At 40.8% G+C, this 8,411-nt stretch overlaps 1 pseudogene; it reads left to right on the plus strand.

Moving 5' to 3' along the window:
• The first annotated feature begins 5,809 nt into the window (after positions 1-5,809).
• LOC121466413 lies at positions 5,810-6,285 on the plus strand (annotated as a pseudogene).
• The last annotated feature ends 2,126 nt before the right edge of the window (positions 6,286-8,411 follow it).

The raw sequence follows: 8,411 nt of genomic DNA on the forward strand, positions 1-8,411 counted from the left end.
AATCAGGAGCACCAGTGGGAAAGTAGATTGTGAGCTATGAGGGAGCCAATAAGGAGCCATAAGAGTTGTTTTTCTTTTTTCCCTAAATTGTATATTTTATTTCTACCTCCAGTTCTTATCCCACCTTCCTCTGAAGAGGTAATACTAACTACCATTATGGGATCGGGGGAATGACTGTTCTGGTTTGTTTCAGCTGAATTTTTTTAATTTATTTATTACGTATACAATATTCTCAGTATTCTGTCTGCATGTATTCCTACAGGCCAGAAGAGCGCACCAGATCTCACAACAGATGGTTGTGAGCCACCATGTGGTTGCTTGGAATTGAACTCAGGACCTTTGGAAGAGCAGGCAGTGCTCTTAACGACTGAGCCATCTCTCCAGCACCTCAGCTGAATAATTTTTGGCATCAGGTGGTAGTATTATGGTACCCTTCCATAGTGCCTCTCATAAAGACCAAAGTCTCAGATGTAGACAGAGTTGTCTGGGAAGCACTAATATCCAAAGTCCATAAGACATTCTTGATGGACTCACAATAGCTTCCATCTGTTAGAGGTTTCCATTGGACTCAAGAGTGATGAGCCCACAACCAACTGTCACACCATTTTATACCTGTTTCATCAGCCAAAAGTCAGCATGATGCCCTCCCCATGTGACTTCTGGATAGAGAGAAGAGAGGTATTTAGTATCATTTAATTTGGAGGTTAAAACAATCCTGAGCCTGTCCTTCTTTGCTGTGTGCAGGTGCTCTAGGAGCCAAGGTCTGATGTCTCACAGCCGTACAGAATCTTTTTATCAAGAAAATATTACTGAGATTGGCTACCTAAATAACATCTCATGTAGACTTACATCTAATGTCTGTGGAGTGTGAACCGTTGTGTTGTTAGCAATCCTCTTATCCTTAAAATTTCTTGTTGAGTACTGAAGGCCGATGCAGGTGTCAAAAATTACTCTTTCTTTCTGTGTTGTCAATGCCAGTTGAGCATCTAGTCTTTAGAGGTCACTTGTGCTTGGAAGGATCGTCAGATTCTTCATGTCTCTCTGTTATCAGTTGTCCATCAATGTGAGGATAAGTCAAAAGCTTTGCTTTATGTACTGTGGCTTCCTGTGAAGCCTTGAAGAAATCTTTCCCACATTGATCTTCCTTTTGTACACTTGATAATGATTCAAATTCATTGATTGGGTTCTCTATGGCCTCCATGAACAGGACAATAAATGATCAATAGATAGCCTTTGTTCCTATGGACCTCACTGATCTTGTATAGAAATGAGAGAAATATTCCCCCTTTTGGTCCATGTAATGACATTAGAATAGCCTCTAAGAATGATTATTAAGCACTAGAAGATCAGTTTGATACTAGTTTTGTGGTTTTAACTACTTTATAATACTTCAGGAGTCAGACACAACTCAATAAACTTTCTTTGGCATACCTTTCAACCACTCCTTGAAATAGTTGGAATCTGACCTTGCAAACTTTAATAAATAAATGATTCCTAAGTCTCATCCTTATGTACCTTAAACAACTTACTCAGACCTTCATAGCTTGTAAAACCTTTCCCGTATTCTTTATCCTGGAGCCATCTAGTCTTAATCTTGTTCATACATCTAAGTCCTTTTTTACTATGGTCATTTACATATTTATGTTCTTCTAACATGTTCTTTTATGCACTTCTTCCTTTTTGCTAATATCATAATAAGTAGGAACATTAACAAGTATGTTTATGATCTGTTGTGAGAATTTTCTCCCCCATGGAAGGGGCAGAAGCAATTTCTATCCCATAACCATAATTCCCAATGAAGATACAAAGTACAATTTCACCAAAGTCCATCCTGGGGACCAACCAGTGAGTTCATTGAGCTTACTTAATGAGCATGGTTGATAAGTTACATACAAGGGTTTTGATTCTGTGGTTGTTTGAATCAAAATGACCCCCAAAGTCCCATGGAGAGGCACTATTAGGAGATGTGGCCTTGTTGAACTATGCCATAATCACTTTCTGCTGCCTGCTGGTCTGGATGTAGAACACTCAGCTCTTTCTCCATGCTTTCTGCCATGATGATAATGGACTAAATCCTCTGAAACTGTAAGCCAGGCCAAATCAAATATTTTCCCTTATAAGTGTTGCTGTGGTCATGGTGTCTCTTCACAGCAATAGAAGCTCTAACTAAGATACACAGAAGCAGCACAAGGCATGTCTCCATCCAGTATGTACAATGGCTCTCCCATAGCTGCATATGTGGAGCTTACCTTCTCTCTACACTTCCACTGCCCATATACTCTCCATTACAATATTTTTCTCAGTGGACATAGGGTGTAAGCCTTATAGCACTCAAGGTAAATTCCCACTTTTTTTTTTTTTTTTTGGTTTTTCGAGACAGGGTTTCTCTGTGGTTTTGAAGCCTGTCTTGGACTAGCTCTTGTAGACCATGCTGGTCTTGAACTCACAGAGATCTGCCTGCCTCTGCCTCCGAAGTGCTGAGATTAAAGGCGTGCGCCACCACTGCCCGGTTTAAATTCGCACTTTCAAAAATGGATTTCTCATAGGTGCTATCACAGAATCAAGATCCACTCAAATGGTTCCCTGGCTACATACTCTAGCTCATTCTTAAAACCACAAGGTCCCATGTCATTAGGGATGAATTGCATATAGTTGCCTGGAAAAGAGGATGTGTACTAAGATCAAATGGGATGCTATTTTCTTGATGGAATATCAACATTCAGCAAAACTGATGGTGGTCATCCTTTGTAAGCAGCCATGGGTGATCATGGGTAGATAACAAATGTTTGTCTTAAGATAGTGCTGAGCAACAACAAATGAAAGAAAGCTGAATAGAAACTGTATATGATAATGTAATAAATTTGTTTTTCTCGATACAAACTGTTCAACTAAACATTAGATAAACACAAGGCGTTATTCATATGATCCATGGCATCACTACTATAACCATGCTTTTGGGTTTTAAAGTAAGTATGTAGTTGATTCCAAGAAACAGCAAATACATAAGAAAATATCATGTAATTGATGTTTACAGCATCCAGTACAACACAACTAAGAAATCCCTCTTAAAACTATGATGCTCCACCTTACTCTAGAGAGTTACACAGGCAGCCTCTTTATCCATTATATAAGTGAGTATCTCATTTGCTCTTTTCACTACAGACATGTATAAATAAAAGTTAAATAAATATTTACATTTGAGCATCCAAATCTTTAATAGTCCTGATTAACATACTACTTGTCTTTGGGGTATTTCTGAGGCAGCCCTCCCTCAGCTAAATTCTTCTTGGTGTGACTAACTCTCCTAAGCATTCGTCAATCCTTTTTATCACCAATTCTAGTCTTCTATATTGCGACTTAGTACTGGAGTACTGCCCAGTACATGAGATGCCATTTACAACTTCCACAAATTAACTCCAAGTGGACCTTACACTTAAATGTCAAATGCTAAGCACAGAACTTCTAGAAAATACTTGAAACTAGGCCTCTCTGACTTTGGCAACCTGCCTAGGCTTTGGGAGGTTTCTCTAAGGCAATGATGTATAGAGAAATAGCAGAGCTCTGTCTCTATTATCAGGAATATGCTTGGGAGAGCTGGTAAAGATGTGGGGCCAGGGCCTTTGGAAAAGGGTTGTTTCAGATCCTCAGAACCCTAGACTTTCCACAGAAGGATGGAAACTGTGGTTATCAGTTCTAGCACCACTGTGGACTTTGTTTATAATGTTCTTGATTTACCCAATATTCCTCTTGTGCAACATTGCCTGATTAGCCTCTTTCTGAATTTGTATACTTCCTTTTAAAACCAAACCCATTGATTTACCTTTGCAAGAGACTTGCTGTTGAATTTGATGTAAATCTCATCTGAGATATGCCTGTCTTTATATTTGCAGCCAGTGCTGGGAATTCTGTGCTGTTTCCCTTCTGCTCACATGGTTCTGATACTTAGACCTCACTAACTAATCAGAGCCTCTAGCAGACCCGACAGTCAAATGGGAGGGTTCTGGGAGTCAGCCTTCCAGTTTAGCCCTTCCTGAAGAAATCAGTCTCTTCCATGCACTGCGCCTTGGGCTCCCATGTGGGGAGAGAAGGTGTCTGCTCAGCAGCTTCTCCATGGTGAGTGTGGGGTTGCTTTCCATGTAGGGGAGGTGTGGTGGCCCAAGGTGTGTAAGAAGCTGCTGTCACCATGTGTGGAGGAGTGACTGGGCTTGGTGAGTGAGGGGCCGCTGTCCTCAAACTAAGTAGAGTGGCCTGCTGAGGCTTGTGGGTGGTGTGGTGGGTCCTCCCCTGGCTAGTTGGGAGGCAGTGGACAAACCCAGAGTTTAGTGTGTTCCTGCCTCATCCTAAGTAGCCCTAAGTGATCCTTGCAACTACCTGCTGTCAGTCTCTAAATCTTCACTGCCTGGGGTGTGTCTGCACAGAGCAGAGCTTTGGGATCTGCAAATGGTGGTGCCTGTAGCGCTTATGTTGTTGCATGTGGAGCCAAATTTTTCAAATTCGGAGACTACTGGTATCTCCAGTCTCTTGAGAAGTGCTACACTTTTAACATTTATGTTTAGAATCCATCTGCAGTTAATTTCGTGGAGCTCATAAATGGTTTCTCCTTTGTAGAGTATCACTCCGCTGCTAAACTGTGAAGTAGGAGAGCATAATTGATAATCAAATTAATGGTATAAGAATTTACCAGTTCTTAGGAGACATTAAGTCACACAAAGTAGAATTTAAGTGAGGGAGGGCTGCATCCCAAATTCCCCAAAGATAAGTAGTATGCTTGCCATGCCTGTTAGAGATTATTTTCATGAGATGCAAATGTTTGTTCACCAGAATTAATATGCCAGTAAGGTACATTCCTATAACAAACGAAAGAACCATGATTTACAACCAGCCAAAAGACCTACTTCCCCATCAAAGACCTCTAACATGCTGCCCAAGGGGCCATTACAGGCTCAGAACCTGTGTGCCCTGAAAGGATAATAATTCTAGTACAGCTTCATTTTTCAGTTTTTAAAAAAGCAGTGTACAGTCAATGTCCCCTATACAGATTGAGGTGACTTGAATTCTGTCTTTAACCCCATAGAGCATTGCCTTTGCTATCCTCTTGGTTAACCGCCATAAATTTTTGGATTACAAAAATGCTGCACCACAGAGTTCTAAAATTACCAGTTTGATTCATATTTGGGTTGTCCATTGTAATAACAATAAAAGGATTTGTTTGTGGATCATGGCTTCTCCCTTCAGACCAGAAGAGTAGGAACAGTGTACTGTGTACACTGGAAGGGGGAAAAACTGGACAATAACGAGATCACAGAATGAAGTTTAAGGGAGTGAGCTTCAGGGTTATCCATTACAAAGAAGGACCTGATTGGGCACAGTGTGTGACTTTCTGTGTAATTTCCCATCATACATTATTTCTTGCACATGAATGAAGACAGACACTCATGGGTGTACAGTTTAGGGAGGATAGCTTGAACTACTACATGTTTAGTTTCCAATTAGTGAACTCTCCCATGCAGATATGTTCACTCCTGGTTGACACAGTTAAGTCAGCTCAGATGTTTGAGACACAGGCCATTGGCTAACATTTTACATGGGACAAAGTCATGCATTCTCTTATTAATGGCATTCTCCCTATCAGGGAAGTGCCTACTCTGTTTCAAAGTCAGTATAACTAAGTGTTCCATTTTTTTTTTATCATTTTAAGAAGTCGCGCTCCAGGCTGTGCGAGGCGGGCACGGAGGGAAGTCCCAAGACAAAGGAGCGCCGCCTCTGCCGCCATGATGGTCCCGGCCGTGGTCGCCCAGGGACTTTGAATATGTCGGGGATTGCCCTCAGCTGACTTGCCCAGGAAAGGAAAGCTTGGAGGAAGGACCACCCTTTTGGCTTTGTGGCTGTCCCAACAAAGAACTCTGATGGCACGATGAACCTGATGAATTGGGAGTGCGCTATCCCTGAAAAGAAGGGGACTCCATGGGAAGGAGGCTTGTTTAAACTGTGGATGCTTTTCAAAGATGACTATCCGTCCTCACCACCAAAATGTAAATTTGAGCCACCACTGTTTCACCCAAACGTGTATCCTCTGGCACAGTGTGCCTGTCCATCCTGGAGGAAGACAAGGACTGGAGGCCAGCTATCACGATTAAACAGATCTTATTAGGAATACAAGAAATTCTTAATGAACCAAATATCCAAGACCCAGCTCAAGCAGAGGCCTACACAATTTACTGCCAAAACAGAGTAGAATATGAGAAAAGGGTTCGAGCACAAGCGAAGAAGTTTGCCCCCTCCTAAGCAGCGGCCCTTTGGCTCCATGACGAGGAAGGGATTGGCTTGGCAAGAACTTGTCCACACCTTTTGCAGATCTAAGTTGCTGCGTACAGTTACTAGTCGCCTGGGAGGGTTGAGCGGGCGCCATTTTCCATTTCCGCCACTGGCATATACAGTCTCAATTCACTGAATTGCCCCAGTTTTTCATACAGGGTCTCTTCCTTCAGTCTTTTGTATTTTTGATTGTTATGTAAAACTTGCTTTTATTTTAATATTGATGTCAGTATTTCAACTGCTGTAAAATGATAAACTTTTGTACTTGGTAAGCCCCTAGGAGCTAGTTTCTTCGCGCTTGGATGCAGGCATGCTTCTCACTGTTCAGAGCTCTGGCCTCCAGCTGGTTGTATGACAGAACCACACTGTCCCTCCCTCCCCACCCTCAACCTCCTCAGAAACCTGGGCTGTTGTTTATGAGCCTCAGATCCAAAGTTGGCCAGCGTCTCCATTCTGTACCACTTCCTTTGTGTTTATATGGCATTTTGTCTGTGTTGCTGTTTAGAGTAAATAAACTGTTTATATAAAAAAAATAAAAAAAGAAGTCAATTATTGGTTATCATATTTTAGATTTCATTTTATTCAAAGGCATTATTGCTAAAATTTCTTTGTTTTTATTTTCCAATGTTTCCCAGTTTTTGAATTTCATTCTGTTTTTAAGTGCTGTTTATTTATTCATCTATTTATTTCAACCTGGTGGGCCATGACTCTTTTTAGGGGGATCAAATGAACCTATCACAGTACTGGCCTAATAACATCAGAAAATACAGATATTTATATTATAATTCATAACAGCAAAATATAGTTAAGAAGTAGCAGCAAAAATAATTTTATAGGTGGGGGTCACTTCATCATGAGTAACTATATTAAAGAGTCACAGCACTAGGAAGATTAAGAAAACTGGTTTAGATATATGTCTCCTATAGCTCAGGCTTACATCATACAATGTAACTGAGAATTGCTGTGAACACCTAATCCTGCCTTTGGTTCCTAGTGGTGCAAAAACAGTCCTGCAACTCCTACCAGGCTGGACCTTGACTGGTCTGTGTGAAGGAGGAATAGATCAGTGAATGAGTATCCTCCAACTTCTCTAGATTTTACTTGTGAATTTACAAGTGAAGTGGGACCTGTGTAAGACCTGAGTTCACTGACCAGTTGTAAAGCCAGTATAGTCACAACAGGCAAAGGATTGGCAAGAAGAAGGGTAAAAACTTTCCCGCTGTGAAATTAGTTGACATTAGCAGTGAGTAGTGAGGTAATCAATTTTAAATGCTCCATAAACGTGCTTACTTGCCATTCCGTGGGTCCACAGACCATGCATACAAGAATCTATATAAAGAACTGAACTTACCATTAAACTTAATTACTATAGTGACAGTAGTTCAAGTAAAATAGAAGACCTGGATAAAATGATATGGCCCTGCCTACTATGATTTATTTTCCAGGATTTAGATGTATGCTCTGAGATAAATGATGTAAATAGTACTTGTTCTGCTCTAATACAAATCCCAAGTCTCTGGAGCACATGGCCATAAAATCTGTTTCAACTTTTGAACAGAATTTTTCAGGATGATAAATACATTATTTCCACTATCTCTCTTCTGCTTCTAAGCCCTCCTATAGACCCTTTGTTGTGTTCTAATTCTCATGTCTTCTTTTTGTTTAACGACAATTACTGTTTGAATGTGACCTGTGTTTGGTTGAAGGATCTCCCAGCTATGAAGTAAATGGTTGGCTACACTGAACCTTGAGTGTGTAATGGAATATATACACAAAGGACTCTGTGCCTTGGAAGAGGAACAGGAAGTGTTCTGAGAGAATGGAAGGTTTTACTAAAGCACAAATTTTCCATATTAGGATCTTGTCTGACTATAATGTGGAAGGACAAACCTGGAGGATTTTTGCTTTCTAAGACATTTGATCTCTGCTCACCCAATAGGATAACTACTAATGACTTGAAGCCCACCTGGGTAGTCCTAGCTAATAAGGGACTCTAGTTAATTAGGAGCACCAATAGGAAGTAGTTTACAGGTTCTTTCCAGTAGTCTCTTGTTCTGCTCTAGAGAGTTGTAAGGAGAACCACAAGCCATTCCATG

The sequence above is a fragment of the Microtus oregoni genome, unplaced genomic scaffold, assembly GCF_018167655.1.
Source record: "Microtus oregoni isolate MIOR12 unplaced genomic scaffold, Mior012 000002F_ref0000024, whole genome shotgun sequence".
NCBI classification, from domain to species: Eukaryota; Metazoa; Chordata; class Mammalia; order Rodentia; family Cricetidae; genus Microtus; species Microtus oregoni.